Source organism: Alligator mississippiensis, chromosome 1 (assembly GCF_030867095.1).
Source record: "Alligator mississippiensis isolate rAllMis1 chromosome 1, rAllMis1, whole genome shotgun sequence".
Lineage (NCBI taxonomy): Eukaryota > Metazoa > Chordata > Crocodylia > Alligatoridae > Alligator > Alligator mississippiensis.
Window position 1 is genome coordinate 425,043,862 of NC_081824.1, and position 16,540 is coordinate 425,060,401.

Consider the following 16,540-nt stretch of genomic DNA (forward strand, 5'->3'; position numbering starts at 1 on the left):
GCATAGATGATCGTACTTGCTTGTACAGGAATGTTCCTTGCAAATCAAGGAAAGTGATTCTTCTGTTATGTTTAGCACTAGTAATGCCTCATGTGGAATACTACATATAGCTTTGAGCCCTACACTTCAAGGATGAGGAGAGCTTGCAAAAAGTCCAGTGAAGAACAACAAAAATGATTAGGGGCCTAGAAAGCAAGATTTAGGAGGAAAGACTGAAAGAGGTAGGGTTATTGAGTCCAGACAAGAGAAGACTAAGAGTGGATTTGATAACAGTCTTCAAATACCTGAAAAGTAATTATAAAGAGGATGGAGATAGGATTTTCTCTGTAACCATAGAGGACTAGGAGCAATGGTTTCAAAAAGTGGCAGTGGAAATGTAGGTTGAAAATTAGGAGGAACTTTCTAACTATGAGAGTGGTCAAACATCAGAACAAATTGCCTAGAGAAACTATGGAATCAACATCCTTGGAAGTTTCAAGAGCAGGCTGGACAGTCACTCAGCTGGCTTAGTCAGGGAAGATCCTGCCTTGAACAGGGGCTGCGCTAGATGACCCTTCTGGCCCTACTTTCCTATGATCCCTAATATGCCTTGAGAATCATTCTATACACCTTTAAGAGAATCTCTCTTCCTATGTTATTTTGAATAAAGGGATATATGGGTTTTATGTTTCAGAAATATAAAGGAAAACTGCAAACTGCTAATGGGTGGCAAGCTCATTGCATTATTCATGTTGGCTACTAAAGCAATTCTAGGTATGAACAGGTGTTTATTTCTAGTTGTGGAAATTTGTGGGACATTTCCACTGCTAGTAATCTTTCTGGGAGAAGGATCATACAGGCATTCCATCCTGCAGCTGCCCACTCTCCCCTGTTCCTGTACCTTCCACATAACAGGGCAACCCTGGTCTGGGGAAAAGCAGCTACTCCACTCCTCCTGGTCTCTACAGAGCAGTGGGGAAAGACACCAAACTCTCCCCCATCCTCAGCTATATGTGCTGGAATGGTCACATGCAGCTGGGGATCAGAAAATCTCCTCCATCCTCAGCTCTAGGCATCCCTATAGAGACAGGTTTTAGCGCTCTTTAAACCCAGATACCCTGGTTTCTCCTGAAAAAGTGGCAATTCTTTCAGTAGAAACTGAATGCCAATGGCTGCATGCATTCGGGGGGGTTAGATCAAATAAAAAATGGCCACCGAATTTAAGGTAAGTCAGGATGGGAAGAGCTAAGGAGGGAGGGGGGCTTGGGGGAATTGGGGGGCAGGTGGGGTCCACAGGAAGGATTGAGGTACACCTAACTTAGATTGGGTTGGCCATTCTTAAACTGATCTAATTGTCCTCAGTCTCTATACAGTTCACACTTTGATCCACCTAGCTAGTGTAAGGTGAACTAAGTTAGATCAGGTTGCCATTTTTAATGCGATCTAACCTACCCCTAACTTCCCTGAATGTCTGTACCTAGCCTGTGGGTGGCTTCTCTCTATCCTTCTTTGATCTAGCAGGTGAAAAGCATGGTATTTTGGCATCTATGACGATGATGTATGAACCGATTTTATAGCAATATTATGATGGCCCTCAGAGGATGGTAGTCTTCATCCGCAAAGTATCTGAGGGTCGAGTTCTCTTCCCATATTTTCATCAGATGCTGGAGAATGAAGGCATTGCTTGCAATGAACATAACTGTGAAAATACTTTGAAAATGAGAGAGCCCATGAGACATATGACAAAGTTCCCATCTAACACAGGAGCAACAAAATACCTTACTTCTTCACACATTAACATTTATGTTCTGTAAGGTAAAAAAAAGAATTTGGCCAAAGTTATGAGTCAAACACATCCTTTTCTCAAGAGTTCTAACCAGATCTAAGAAAATAGCCTTCTATTATTTGTTAAACCCAATTTTCTTGTAGAAGAATTCTATCTATGCAACCCTCAGAGAAGGTGGGGATGGAAACCACCAAAAGACACCTCGTTAAACTAGCATGAGCAATACAGAATGCTTGAACAGAGCAGTCAAAAGCCTGAGGGCAAAGGAACCAGTGAGATTGTAAAAAAACATTGTGGTAAAAAATGGCAATACACAGACTGGCCAGAAAAGGGGTCCCTCACCTTGGAAATTGGCCAACTGTGTACCTTTTGCATATGAATATTCAGTTAATGAATTTAAAATGATGTATACTAAATGGGCATGCATATCTGAAACAAAATGACAAATGGTCTGAGCATGCACAATAGCCAAGTGTACCAGTGTACATGTTTGTTTCAGCCTAGCTCTGCAAGTGCTCCAATCCATTCAGACACAATACTGAATTTCATGAAGCATACACACACACACACACACACACACACACAACATTCAAAATAAAAAACAACTGGAGTATATAAATATTCTAATTATTGAATCAGGGTCTAATCAGCTAGCTGAACAGAGCAGCCTGATAGCTAGGCTGGCAGCAGAAGAGAAGACTAGAGCTAGCTAGCTGCATGATTACAGCCTACTGGCATGGAAGATAGAGATTTTTCCTTGAGGCAGATCCTGGATCCGGTGTGTGGTGTTTGATCTATGATTAGGTAAACTAAACTGAGGGAAGTCAATTTTCTGCTGAAATGTCATGGTCATGTAACAGCAGGCATTAGGGAATGGCAACATATCAAAAATAAAAAAGCATTAGTACTGCAGAAATGCTGCTAAGACAGTGTCAGTTGCCACAGCAAAAGTACCATTTTTTCTGCAATACTAGCCAGAGGAAAGAACTTACAAAATGCAAGCAACTGAGAACCAGAGTGAGTGAAATTGCACGTAAGAGTATGTCAGTTACTAAATAAGGACTTGTCACTTGAAGATTTAATAAAGATTTAGAGAATACGATTTGCTCAAAATATATTTACATAGTAATTTATAAATACAAATCTGATATCTGATACACATCTGATATTTGGAATGAAAAAAAAGGAAAATTGGCTTAAAAAAGGATCTTGTCTAGAAATAAAGATACTTTCAGTTCTTGTTTTCAAATAGTTTTGCAGACAATACAACTGGATCAATTTTGAAACTTCTCCTTTAAAGATAATCACATTGGTCGAGTATATAATACAAACTGGAGAGACTATTGAGAGAAATATTTGATAAAAGAGAATTATTTGATTATTGAATTATTTCCCAAAATTAATGCATTGCCTACAGCAATAATGCCTTATTCATTCAACAGATATCACAATTTAAAACAAGACAGTGACTGATTTGGACAAGGAAGATAAAAAAGAAAACTGAAAACGGTGTATGAAGAGGCACACATAATTTATTAAGTAGTACTCTGTCCCCCAAGAAAATTATAATTTAGCCTAGCAAGTTGTTTACGGGTACTGTCCTGTGGAAGTACACCAGGAGGGAAAAAAGAGAGTTTTTGAGGATGTTTTTAAATCAAAAGCAGCACACTTGGGATTCACAAAATCTAAGTTCTCTTCCTGGTTCTGACAGGCTTCCTGTCTTTTCAGTATGGCCTAATTTTTATGAAGTGTCTAAAAATTATAAGCAGCTATCCTGAAAAACCTAGGATTAGGGCATCCACTTCTCCCAAAGAAATTAGGTGGAGCTATAAATACTTAGCACTTCAGTGGACCTAGCCCTAAGGAATACATCCACATAGACTTAACTGTTGCAATGCTCTGGTGTTCAGTGGAATTTACAGTCTCAAAATAGGCACCCAGACTCCTTGCCTTATGCACAGGGAGGAACTTAAGAATGGGATTCACAAAAGTGAACAACCTAAGCAGGTAGCTGCCCAAGCTAGCCAACAGTACATGCCAAGGAGAGAAGCAGGTACTAAACTCCATCAGTCAAAGGAAAATGAGTACCAAACTGCAGGTCAGAGAGGCATACCTAGCTCCATTTAGGATGCTCAGTTCTCCCCTGGATTTAGGCACCTAAGATAGGTCATCCCTTTCTAAAGAGCAACAGGAGAGCTCCCCCTGCCCATAGCATCCAATAGCTAGAACGCCCACATAGGAAGTGGGAGATCTGTTTTAAAATCCTCACCCTGCATCATTTGAAGCAGAGACTTTTTAAAAGAAAATCAAATGGAACTGCCAGACTACTGGATATTCTGGGGAATGGGTTTCTCAGGGTTTCCTGCTGCTATTGTTCCACTAAGTATAAATAATTAAATGCACATTAGAGTGGGGACTTGAACCTGACTCTCCCATGTTCCACTGGCTATTGAATCCCTCATTCTTTTTCTCTTTGTATAAATAAATATTCATTGTGCCAAACGGAACAGCTTCAAGAGGAAAACTTTTGTCGTCCTAAGACATCCAATAGCCTGATAGTTGAAACACTCCACTGAGACATAGGTGACCTTGGTTTAAGTCCCTACTCCAAATCAGATGAGTGGGGATTTGCCAACAGGTCTTCTATCACATTGCTGAGTACTCTGAGAATTAAGTCTAATGGAAGAGGACATAGTCTTCCCCAAGGACTACTAGCTGCCTCTTGTGCAGGACCCTGGAAGACATACCTGGAGAATACCTACTGGATCAAATAGGCAGGTGAATACCTAGTCTGAGAATCTAGCCAGGGTCTAGGTGAGAGTTAGGGCTCTGAGCCACTGGCTGGCCTCACAATTTCAGCAGTTTTGCACATGTCCAATGGCAGAAAAATTACAGACCATGGGGACTTTAGGTATCTCCAGAGATAGCAGCTGATCAGAGGTTTAGAGAGTGCCTAGCCCCTAAATGTTAAATTTAAGCATCAAACAACTCATTTTTGCAGATTAAGTGTTAAATATCTTCAGTTGGACAGATTTCTTTCTCCCAGAAGGCCTGCATAACTCTGAGCAAAATGGAAAAAAGTAGTATAGTAGCCTCTCTGAATGGCAAGAGTCAAAAGGTTATTCAAGCCAAAATTTTGAAATTTGGCAAGCTAATTCTACTGAACTCAACAAATAAGTGTAAATTACAGCACACAGTGTAAAGCGGGAAATCAGGAAATGAAAAGATTGAGAAGTGAATCACTAAAATATACCATACAACCAAACAACAAGCGTATCCCAAGCAAGGATCTGTAAAAAGACTTTTTTGTTCTTCTGGATCAAGAGTGGTTGAAGTAAACACGTTAATAAACACAAGGGCATTGTCAATGAAGTTTTCCACTTATCAGTCCTTACCAAAGAGAATGTGGGGAAGATACCTTCTCTAGACCTGCTATTTTCTGGTTGTAAAGATCAGGACCTGAATTGTCAAGAGACAAGGTATTGTAACAAACTAAGAATTTAGGGTGCTTGTACACATGATGAAATTGGCCTTTAAAGTGGCTTAATTGCCCTTTTCCACCGCTTTAATGGCATCACTGTTTACACCTGTGGCGGTGTATTTCATTTTAATTTTGTCACATTGTACAAGTGTGGCGGGAAACACATCCAATGTATTATAGCTTGCTATGTAACAAATTGCAGCGATACATCTGGAGAAGGTGGCGGGGACGGTGCATAGGGTACAGGAAGCCTAGTCGTGCTTGGGGAAGCTCAGGCTTAGATGGCTTCTAGTGCCCCATGCACCATCCCCACCACCTTCTCTGGCCTCCTAGGAAGCACCAGATCCCCCTGCAGCTCAGGGGCTGTGCAACCCAGCAGCAGCTCACATGGGCAGGCTCTGCCAAGGGCCAGGAGGAAAAAAATGTGGCGAGGGGCTGCTATTTTTTTTTTTTCTGGCAGAGCCTGCCCGTGGCTAGGGGTTGGAGGCATGAGCTGACGGCAGGCCATCACAGTGATGGAAGTCCCTAAATTGAAACGGTGGGTTTTTAATCGACACAGTTAAAAACCCACCATTTCAATTTAGGGAGAACTAAATCCCCATCATATGTACAAGCGGCCTTAAATGCAATTAGTCATACAGCATCCATCTTTTGTCCCATAGTGTACGGCCAAGAATTTCAAAAGAATAAGAATGACTGAACTGTTAGCAAAAATATGCTACTTATCATTAAAAGTAACTTATACTGGAGGATGAGATGGCAGCAAATACTGTATATTCAACAGAAAGGAGATTTTTCAAAGGAGGATATTCACAGTTGGATGAAACAACTGTGAGCCATGTGTCTGTACCTGGTTAATTAACTCAAATGATAACTGCAAACAGAACAAAATATCTGGAAGATGATAATTTAGGATGCAACCAGTATAGTTTCTGCAAAAGAAAACTGTCATTGATCTGTAAAAATTTTTTGAACACATCAAAAAAGTAACAGATAAAGAACTAATTATGAATTGATATTTTCAAAACTGTTCAACAAGGTCCTCCACCAAAGGCACTTAAAAAAACCTAAAGAGTCATGAGGTGATAGGCAAAGTACTGTCTTGGATCAGAAATGGGTAGGAGGCAGGAAATAAAGTATAGGAATACATGGTTAAATGTTCTGTGCGACAGAAGATGGGAAGGTGCCTCAAGCTTTCATATTTGGGATTCTGTTGTTTAGTATTTTTAACAGTTTGGAAAGGGATGCCATTCAGGTTTTCTGAAATAATCAGGTGTGCCCATCAGGTTCCAATGATACATCAGAATGCCGCACTAAGTCCAGCTGGTGGCACATATCTGGCACACAGGATGAGTGCTGTGGTGGCCCAATCCAATGCATGGAGTAGGTGGGGCTCAGCCCCAATCTGTCAACATTGAGAGTGGGGAGGGGTCTGCCATGGATCTAGCCACATGGGGGCAGGTGCTTAAAATAAAAAGGTAAACTACTAATTGAGGGGGAAAAAAAAAAGTCACATGGGAAAGTGAAGGCTGAATTAAGATTATAACAAAGATGTGCAAACACCTTCAATTTTGATTAAAAAAAGACTTGCCTATTTTTCTGTGAAAACTGATTCAAAGACCATAAACACTGGACCAAATATTTGAATTAATCCAGTTTTCCAACAGACTAATCTCGTTAAACATAAATAGGCAAGTCTTGACATATTCTTGACAGATGAATGAAAAAGCTCCCTAAAAATCAAGACATTCCTCAGGAGAAGGGTGGTAGGGCCAGAATGACAAATTAAAGTCAGAGAGTGCATTTACATGTGAAACTAATGCGACGCAATAAATTCCAGAGCAGATCAAACCAGAATAAACATCTACACGTGCACCTGAGACAGTAGTTTGAGCAAGGGAGGAGTAGGCCTGGGCTGGCAGAGGGATTGGGAGATCTACCCCAGGCTTTGGGTGGCGGTGTTGGGTGGCAAAGGGGCTGGCTGGGGCATGAGGGTGCTGCAAGTGCGGAGCGATGTGGCTTGGCACTAGGCAGGAGTCTGGCCCCTGGCTGGTTGGGCTGACTAGATACAATTTACACCCATAGTCAGCATCTATATGCGAGTTTAAGTGTATTTAAGGTCATTAAAGTGATATTAAAGGTCATTTAAGGTGTTTGCATGTGTGGTCAGTATATACAGTGCTATCTTATGGCAGAGTTAATTACTTTTACTACAACCTAATGCTGCAGCATGTGTAGATAGTGACACTTTGCTGCATAGCAAATGGTCTAATCCACAGTATAACACACATGTAGATGCATCCAGAGTTACCATCTGAAAAAAACTGTAGGGTCTATTAATGTCTATTACAGCTAAAACTTGGCTTTCCCAGCAGTGGAGTTAACAGGTAGTTTTGTGTCTATGTGATAGTTATATCACAGTATTAAGGACTAAGTAACTAGTCTTTGTCAGCATTATGTGACAGACAACTGCAGTTGCATATCAGGGTTTACACATAGAATTGTTTTTCAAGACAAACATACTGAAACATGCAAACAGTTACTGCTAAGAATATTTAACAACTTCAAATATACATATTAATTGCTTTGGATAAGACTTCAATTGTATGTTTCGCATTTTAGACAATTGATAAGAATTGAGATAATTCTTTGATTGTTAATCCAAGTCTTGTGTGAGGGACAGAGTGAAAGACACACACGTGCAGCCCCAACATTAGTTGTAACCTGGCTCCCCTGCAGGGGCTCTCTGACCTTTAAAATAGTTTCTCGTATCTTCTCCAGTAGGTATGGAGGACCAGGACCCCATGATCATTCCACATGAAGATATGTTTGATCACTCCACATATGAACCTTGCATCAGTCATTAAACTCTGCTTTTTATGCTGCTTTGCTTCCATTTACCTATTTCCTGAACCAAATAGAACTTGACTCTATGAAAGATTGTATGTGGACACATTGTTTTTCATCTGATATAAATTCATTGATATTTGGCTCCACACTGTTTTAACAACATTGTTTAACTATATTTTATGGTTAGAAAGAATTTGCATGTTTAATTTTTACTACAATGGTATTAGTGGGTTACAAGACAGAATAAAATATTAAAGCAATCAATTCTGCGCATCACGTAGTACAGGGGGTTTCAAACTTTTTCGATCATTGTACCCCCAAGGTGGCCGGAGGCGGAGCAGTGTACCCCCAGCCGCTCAGCAGGGTGGATGGGGGAGGGACAGGTGTGGTGTGCAGCCAAACGTGGAGCTGTGACAGCCTCCACGTACAAGCTTCTCCTGCCCCCATGTCCGGCCGGGCAGGTGGTGCCTGTGCAGCAGCTCAAGATTGAACATTGTGGCGCTCCATCCCCTCTTGCCGCGCTGAACCCCCTAGGGCCTTCTCAAGTACCCCTGGTTGACAACATTCATGTAGTGGATAATAATCCCTCAACATGCATGTTCTGTATTAAGAGGGAAAATTGACTTTAATCTCAGTGTTTCATGTTCAGAGATAAAAATTATACACTACGAATATAAAATAGTGATAATTTTGCTTTAGACTGACAACCATTGAATAGTGCTTGTTTTACATTTGTGCTGGCTTGATCAGCTGATCATTCTCCAAAAGAGAAACAATGCAAACCTTGAAAAGTGGACTTCTCTTGTAGACACCAGTGCAAGCATAAGCAGATTAAGAACCAAACTGACTGGAACTGCTCCCTGCAGATTAAATCAGAGCTGTCAGGACATGCAGCTTTGCTCACGCTGTGTGTGTTTTTTGCTTGACTGACAACTCATGAACTGGCTGTATTCCAATAAGCAGAGCCTTATTGGAACTTCCTGGGGGCTGTGTGTGTGTGTGTGTGTGTGTGTGTACGCGCATGCGCATACAGGTACCCCCATCCTCTGAAACTTGTGGATCACTTAAAGGAATACTAGCCCTCTTAACAGTAATATCCCTCTTAACAGTTGGGTGCAGTAGGAGGGAGAGGAGGCTGACTGGGCACATGTGTGCCCCCTGCAACGTTCCTGAGGCGGAAGAGGCTGAGAAGCAACAGGGGGGGCAGCAGCAGCTGATCCCCCAAAGGTAAGTGGGGCAGGAGCTGGCGCAGCTGCAGAGGATCCGGAGGGGAAGCCCCTGGATCCCTCTTTGCTGAGCCGGGCAGGGAGCCGTGCTCCAGAGCCACGCGTGAACAGAGTGTGCAAACAGGCACACTCTGTAAGGGCACGCCGGTGTTTGCGCAGGCAGAAGCAGGCAGGGCAGCAAGACAGTCTCTTCCTCAGACGGGAGCAGACTCCACCAAAAATGAAAAAGGTAAGGACTACCTGCAAACCATGGTGAGGACTTGCAGTGCTGCCAGGGGTCCTGCCTCCGTGGTGCCACCCTTCCGGGGCTCCTCTGAGGTTACCACCCAGACGGAGCCCTTGGGGGGCCTGGCGACCACCTGCTCCCTGAGCTGTGGGGGTGGCTGGGTGGGATCCCTGGGGGTGGGACTGAGGTCTGGTGACTCCCCCACCTGCCTCTCTTGTGAGTGTCTTCAGGCTCTGGAGGGGCAGGTGGCAGAGCTCCAGGCTGAGGTAAGCATGCTGCGGGGGATCCGGGCAGCGAAGGATGAAACTGACCTGTATTTCCATTCTCTGCAGGGACAGGAATCCACCGGAGAGACCCCACGTGCACAGCACCCAACTAATCGGTGGCAGCAGGTTCCTGTCAAGGTCAGGGCAGTCTGAACAACTGCTGTGCCTGCTCCCCAGACACCCCTCGGGAACAGGTATGCAGCCCTGGCCCCCCTGGAGGAGGAGGCAAAAGAACTGGCCCCCAGAGGAACTGAAGCCGCTTGACCTACATCACCAGCTCAGAAGAGGCATACCCCAAGAAAAGGAGCCGCAAAGTTCTGGTCATCAGGGACTCCATCCTGAGGGGAACCGATGGTCCAATCTGTCGCCCGGAGCCCTGGTCACAGCAGGTCTGCTGCATGCCTGGAGCGAGGGTTCGCAACGTCACAGAGACCATCCCTAAAATCATCAAGCCCTCTGACTACTACCCACTGGTTGTGGTCCATGTGGGTACAAATGATGCATCCAAGGGCAAACCGGATAACATCATGGAGGACTATAAGGCATTGGGACACCAACTGAAGAGGACGGGAGCGCAGGTGGTATTTTCCTCCATTCTCCCGGTAAGTGGACGGGGTAGGCGTCATGAGGCCTGCACTGACGTGGTTAACCGGCGGCTTCAGAGCTGGTGCCACAAGGCAGGCTTTGGGTTTTTTGACAACAACCCATGTTTTTGTAAGGAGGGCATGCTGGGGTGGGATGGGCTCCACCTCTCCCCTAATGGCAGACATATCTTTTCCTCTAGGTTGGCTGGCCTCATACGGCAGGCTTTAAACTAGCTTCGCCGGGGGAAGGGGCTGCTTCGAGTGGAGAGGATGCTTCACCAGCACACAGGGTGACAAGAGGAAGGGAAGCATAGGTAAGTATCAACTCCGAGGAGCAGGGGGCAACAAGTGTCCTGGGAGTGGGAGGAAGGCACGAGCACCTTCAGGAGGCCTCAGGTGCCTCTACACTAATGCTCGTAGTATGGGGTGTAAGCAGGAGGAACTATGCCTCCTGATTGCAAGTAAGAACCCAGACTTAGTAGGGCTCACAGAAACCTGGTGGGACCCTACCTATGACTGGGCAGTGGGCATTCGGGGGTATACCCTATATAGAAGAAACAGGACAGAGAGGAAAGGTGGGGGAGTTGCGCTCTACATCAAAGAGCACCTCACATCATCAAGGATTAGCTTCGGGTTAGAGGAGTGTTGGGCAGAGACACTATGGTTCAAACTACAACGGGGGCATGGTGAAAGGGACCTTAAGGTGGGTGTCTACTACAGATTGTGCGGGCCGAGCCCCGATCCCGCCCTCGTCGCCATGGGCGGCGGTGATTCCGATCCCATTCTGGCCGCCATGAGCTAGCCGGGGGCGAACCAGGGTCGAACCAGACCCGTCTTCGGTGCATGCAGGCTGTGGCCAGCAGCCCGGGCACGCGGGGTGGGAGAGAACCGCGGGGCGGTTTAGCGCACGCGAGTTAGAATTAGTTACGGAGGCGTAATGGTTGATTGAAAAGATTGTTTACTTACACCCAAAGATGGTATTGGTGTAGGCTGGACAGGTTTCCAGGCATAGCTCCCGCTTGAACCCTCATTAGAGGACTCTGACAAATCGATTGCTCCCACGGAGTTTGCTAGGCTCCACGGGTCCGGTTAAGTTGGGTTCGAAAAGTTTCCCCGGAGTTACTTAGGCTCCGTGGGTCCGAAGTTTCAGGAAGGGGATATGTCTAGGATTGTGCTTGGCACCGGGGAGAGGCGAGAAGCAAAAGCTCCATAGACTCGGTTCTATTGCCTCTATTGCCTGCTTAGGGGAGGCGCGCTGGGTCCGCGAGGGTCCGCAGCGCTTGCAGATCTTCACACAGAATCTCTCTCATCCTCCCTCCTCCGACTTGGGCAGAAACTACCCAAGCCTTATGTACGGCTAGCAATCCAATCGGTAGCCGCCACGTGTGCCTATATTAGGAATGGGCCAAAAGCATGGCGTAAATCCTAATACAAATGGCGGGAACTTCTTTACAGCATGCATCACTACGATGCAAGAAAGAGATGCACACTGCAAAGAAGCTACAATTCGGCGGGAAATCCCCTGTTGCACCACAGTTCTCTCTAACAGCAGAGAACTCTACCGTGCAAAGAAAGCGACAAATTTGGCGGGAAATAATTTAGTGGTGCCGAAGCGCGCACACAAACAAAAAATTCACAACTTTGGGTTGTGACACAGATCACCCAACCAGGGGGAAGAACTAGACCAGGACTTCTCCAGTCAGCTTATGGAGGCGGTTAGGTCAAGGGATGTTATTGTCATGGGTGACCTAAACTACCCAGACATTTGCTGGGAGGAGCAGACAGCCAGGTCTGACCGCTTGCGTAGGTTCCTGGCTGTATTACAGCACCTTCACCTTATCCAGGAACTGCACAGCCCCACTAGGGGTAACGCCTTGCTGGACCTGGTCCTGGCCACAGGGGATAACCTGATGAAGGGACTGCAGGTCCTTGACCACCTGGGCAATAGTGATCATCACCTGCTGGACTTCACTATCCAGTGCAGGGCGTCTAGGGCTCACACCGAGGCTAAAGCCCTTGACTTAAGAAGGGCCAACTTCAATGAGCTTAGGAGACTAGTGGGGGAAGCACTAAGGGCCCAGAAGGTAGAGGAGATGGGAGCCCACGAGGGATGGTCGTACCTTAAGGGGGCGATTCTCCAGGCCCAAAGGATAACAGTCCCTGAGGGAAGCAAGTGGGGTAAGAGTGCTCAGAGACCCCCTGGGCTCAGCAAGGGCATTCAGCAATGCCTGAGGACTAAAAAGGAGGCGTACAACCAGTGGAAGGGAGGAACTATCACCAAAGAGGAGTACTCCTCCTCAGCCCAGGAGTGTAGGAGGGCTATTAGGAAGGCCAAGGTAGAGATGGAACTCAGGCTAGCGTCCAGGATTAAGGACAACAAAAAGTCCTTTTTCAAGTACATTGGGAGCAAGAAGAGGGCACCAGGCAATGTAGGGTCCCTGCAAAACACAAACGGTAATCTGGTGGCCACGCCAGACAAGAAAGCTGATATTTTTAACAGTTTCTTTGCCTCTGTTTTCTTTGCAGGGACCGGGATATCCCACCTACCAGAGGTAGGGACAATCTTGGGGATACCTCTATCAAGCCTTTAGTCAGTGACGATGTAGTTGGGGGATCTTCTGGCAGGGCTAGACATTTTTAAATCTGCAGGTCCAGATGCCCTCCACCCAAGGGTGTTGAGGGAGCTGGCAGGGGTCATCGTGCAGCCTTTGGCCCAGCCGTATGAGCATTTGTGGTCATCTGGCCAGGTGGTGGGGGATTGGAAACTGGCTAATGTGGTCCCTATTTTTAAGAAAGGGAGGAAGGAGGACCCAAGTAATTATAGGCCTGTAAGCCTCACCTCGGTGCTCGGGAAGCTCTTGGAGAGGATCATCAAGGAGCATATCTGTGGGGGGCCTGCAGGGGAGATCATGCTCAGGGGCAATCGGCATGGGTTCACCAAAGGCAGGTCCTGCTAGACCAACCTGATTGCCTTTTACGACCAAGTAACTAAATCCTTGGATGATAGTGTCGCTGTGGACACAGTCATTCTAGACTTTAAGAAGGCCTTTCACACTGTCTCTCACCCCATCCTCATCAATAAATTAAGTGACTACAGCATTGATGCCTGCACAGTTGGATGGGTAAAAAATTGGCTGATGGGGAGCACCCAGAGAGTAGTGGTGGATGGGTTGTACTCAACCTGGCGAGATATGAGCAGTGGGGTACCCCAGGCCTCAGTCCTTCGGCCCGCGCTGTTTAACATCTTCATCAGCGACTTGGACGAGGGGGTGGAAAGCACGCTGTCCAAGTTTGCGGATGACACTAAGATGTGGGACGAGGTGGACACACTTGAAGAGAGAGAGAGGCTGCAACTAGATTTAAACAGACTACAAAAGTGGGCAGAGGAGAATAGGATGGGGTTCAATGTAGACAAATGCAGGGTGCTGCACATTGGGAGAAGGAATCCACAGCATACATACAGGCTGGGGAGTTCCCTCCTTGAAAGCACAGAGGTGGAAAGGGATCTCGGAGTCATTATTGACTCCAAGATGAACACGAGCCGCCAATGCCAGACCGCAGCCAGCAAGGCCAGCCATACCTTGTCATGCATCCAAAGGTGCATCTCAAGCCGGTCCAGAGAGGTGATACTTCCCCTCTTTGTGACTTTGGTCAGGCCGCAGTTGGAGTACTGTGTCCAGTACTGGGCGCCACACTTCAAAAGGGATGTGGCCAGCCTGGAGAGGGTTCAGAGGAGGGCCACCAGCTTGGTGAGAGGGCAGCAGGACAGGTCCTACGAGGAGAGACTGAAGGACCTGAACCTGTTCAGCCTCAGTAAGAGGAGGCTGAGCGGGGACCTGGTGGCTGCCTACAAGCTCATCAAGGGGGATCAACAGCAAATAGGCAGAGCTCTTTTCTCCCCAGCACCACCTGGGGTGACAAGGAACAATGGTTATAAGCTGATGGAGAACAGGTTTAGGTTAGAGATCAGAAGACAATATTTTACAGTTAGGATGGCCAAAATCTGGAACCAACTTCCAAGGGAAGTGGTTCTCACCCCTACCTTGGGCATATTCAAGGGGAGGTTGGACGATCACCTGTCTGGGGTCTTGTGAACCCAGCATTCATTCCTGCCTGTGGCAGGGGTTCAGGCTAGATGATCTGTTCATATCCCTCCTGACCCTGGCTACTGTGAAACAGTACTCCACACAGGCATACATATTATGCCTGTAGTCAGGAATAACAGGCTAAGTACAGGTGTTCAAGAAGCCCGCAGCAGAGGTGCTCTAACTTTCGAGCTTTACTCTAAGTGCCATCATTTAGGTCAGGAGGAAGCAGAACACGTTACCCTTTGGGGGAGCAGGAACTCAGAGCCTGCCTGCTGGACCTGAGCACAGCAGATGGAGGGGCTCTCACACACCTCCAAGCATGCCATGCAAGCTCCCTAAGCTTCTGAAGACTCCCAAACAGAGTCAAGTAGCAAAAATGCCCCTGACTGGCTGGTGAGGACATCACAGCTGCCCACCTGGACCTGATGTGGCAGTGACTCATCATAACGTACACCCCAATGACTATGAGCCACCCGCATGTCCACTCAGTGCGCCCTGCACCTGCCAAGTGTCTGTGTGTGTTCCAGATGCCTGGGGGGTGGCGGGTGCATACACGCACATGCACATGCATACAACCCAGGTGTCCTGGACAGACACACACACACACACACACACACACACACACACACACACACCCCCACACACCCAGGCATCTGGGGTATGACTGGGCCACTGACTTTCACACAGCTGATGAGGATGATGTCCTCCCTCTTGTACAACTCCCAATTCCCCAGGGTGATGGAGAGAAGGCATTATGCTCCCAGGATCCCCAATTCTGTCATCAGCAATGTCATTGTCCCCCAATCCTTGTGAGGGGATTGGCCTATCCCCTCCTGCCCTGGCTCATGAGGCCCTATGGGAGGCAGCTGGACTGCTGGAAGGAGCACTTCAACTACAGACCCCACCTGGCACCACAAGCAAACATGGCATAGGGATGCAGGAGAGGGTGAGCTCCCCGCTGATAAGTGTGGACTGCCAGCCCTCCCAGATAAGTAGGGCCAGAGGGCTTTGAGTTGCCAGGCCCTGGCACCAGGCCCTGGGTCTCTTGCTATGGGCTCCTCTGGCCCCAAGTCACAGGCACTATTGCCCATAACCCAGGGTGCTTGAGCACTGTCCATCTTCCCCTCTCCCTCCCCAATCCTCCCACCAGGGGCACACACCAGGGCAGCAGGGGAATGCAGCACAAGGAAGAGACATGCCTCATTTTAATCAAATGTTGAAGCTGTCAAATTGTTAGTGTGTTTATTAAACAAAAATGGTGCCCACCCTGGAACCTGGAACCTTCTTCTCAGTCAACATTGAGAAAGTAGGGAAAGACTATGCCTCCACCAGGCATTTATGTCATTGAGGAGGGAGTGGGATGGGGAGCCACGGAGGGGTCGGGGTGGAGTCACAACTTAAACAAAAAACCATTGGGTGGCAGGGGACAGGGAAATGTCACGTGTAAAACTGCTGCCACTCCATTTAATTAAATATTGCAGCTGCCAAACTTTTTGTATGCATAATAAAGAAAAACTGTGGAAGGTTGTCTACTCCAACTCTTGGACCAGAGGCCAGCCTGTCCTTGTGGAGGCTGCGCTGGTCCTCTGCAGCAGGACCCAGGCCTGGTGAGAGACCACCCTACACTATTTTCTTTGGGGCTCTGCACCTATGCCGGTAACTGCCAGAGACCAGGCATAGTGAATTGGCCATGGAAGCTAAACCGAGTCAATTCCAGACCTGGTATCTGGTCTTGGGCAGCTTGGTCCCCCTTTTCCACCCCCGCGCTGCTGCTTCCCTGAGCAGGCCCCGTCAGACAACTTCTTGGCTCCTCAGACCATGAGTCAGTGGCTCACCCATGCCATGTCTCCTGTTCCAGGGACCCCCCCCCCCCCCAAATCAGTACATAGTATGGAGTGTTCCCCCACAACCTCCATCTGGGGCACACCCCTCTGGGACTTTCAGACATATCACCAGAAGGAGGAGTCCCTGGAGTGTCTGAGTCCCTCAGACCCTGAGATGGTGCAGAGTCACTTGGAAGAACTGGATGCCTTTAAGTCGGCAGGCCCGGATGA

At 47.0% G+C, this 16,540-nt stretch overlaps 1 protein-coding gene across 1 annotated transcript in view; it reads right to left on the reverse strand.

The window, feature by feature from the left end:
* The window catches only part of FRY (FRY microtubule binding protein), a 468,020-nt gene that overhangs the window by 359,639 nt on the left and 91,841 nt on the right, over nucleotides 1–16,540 (reverse strand). The window lies entirely within an intron of this gene.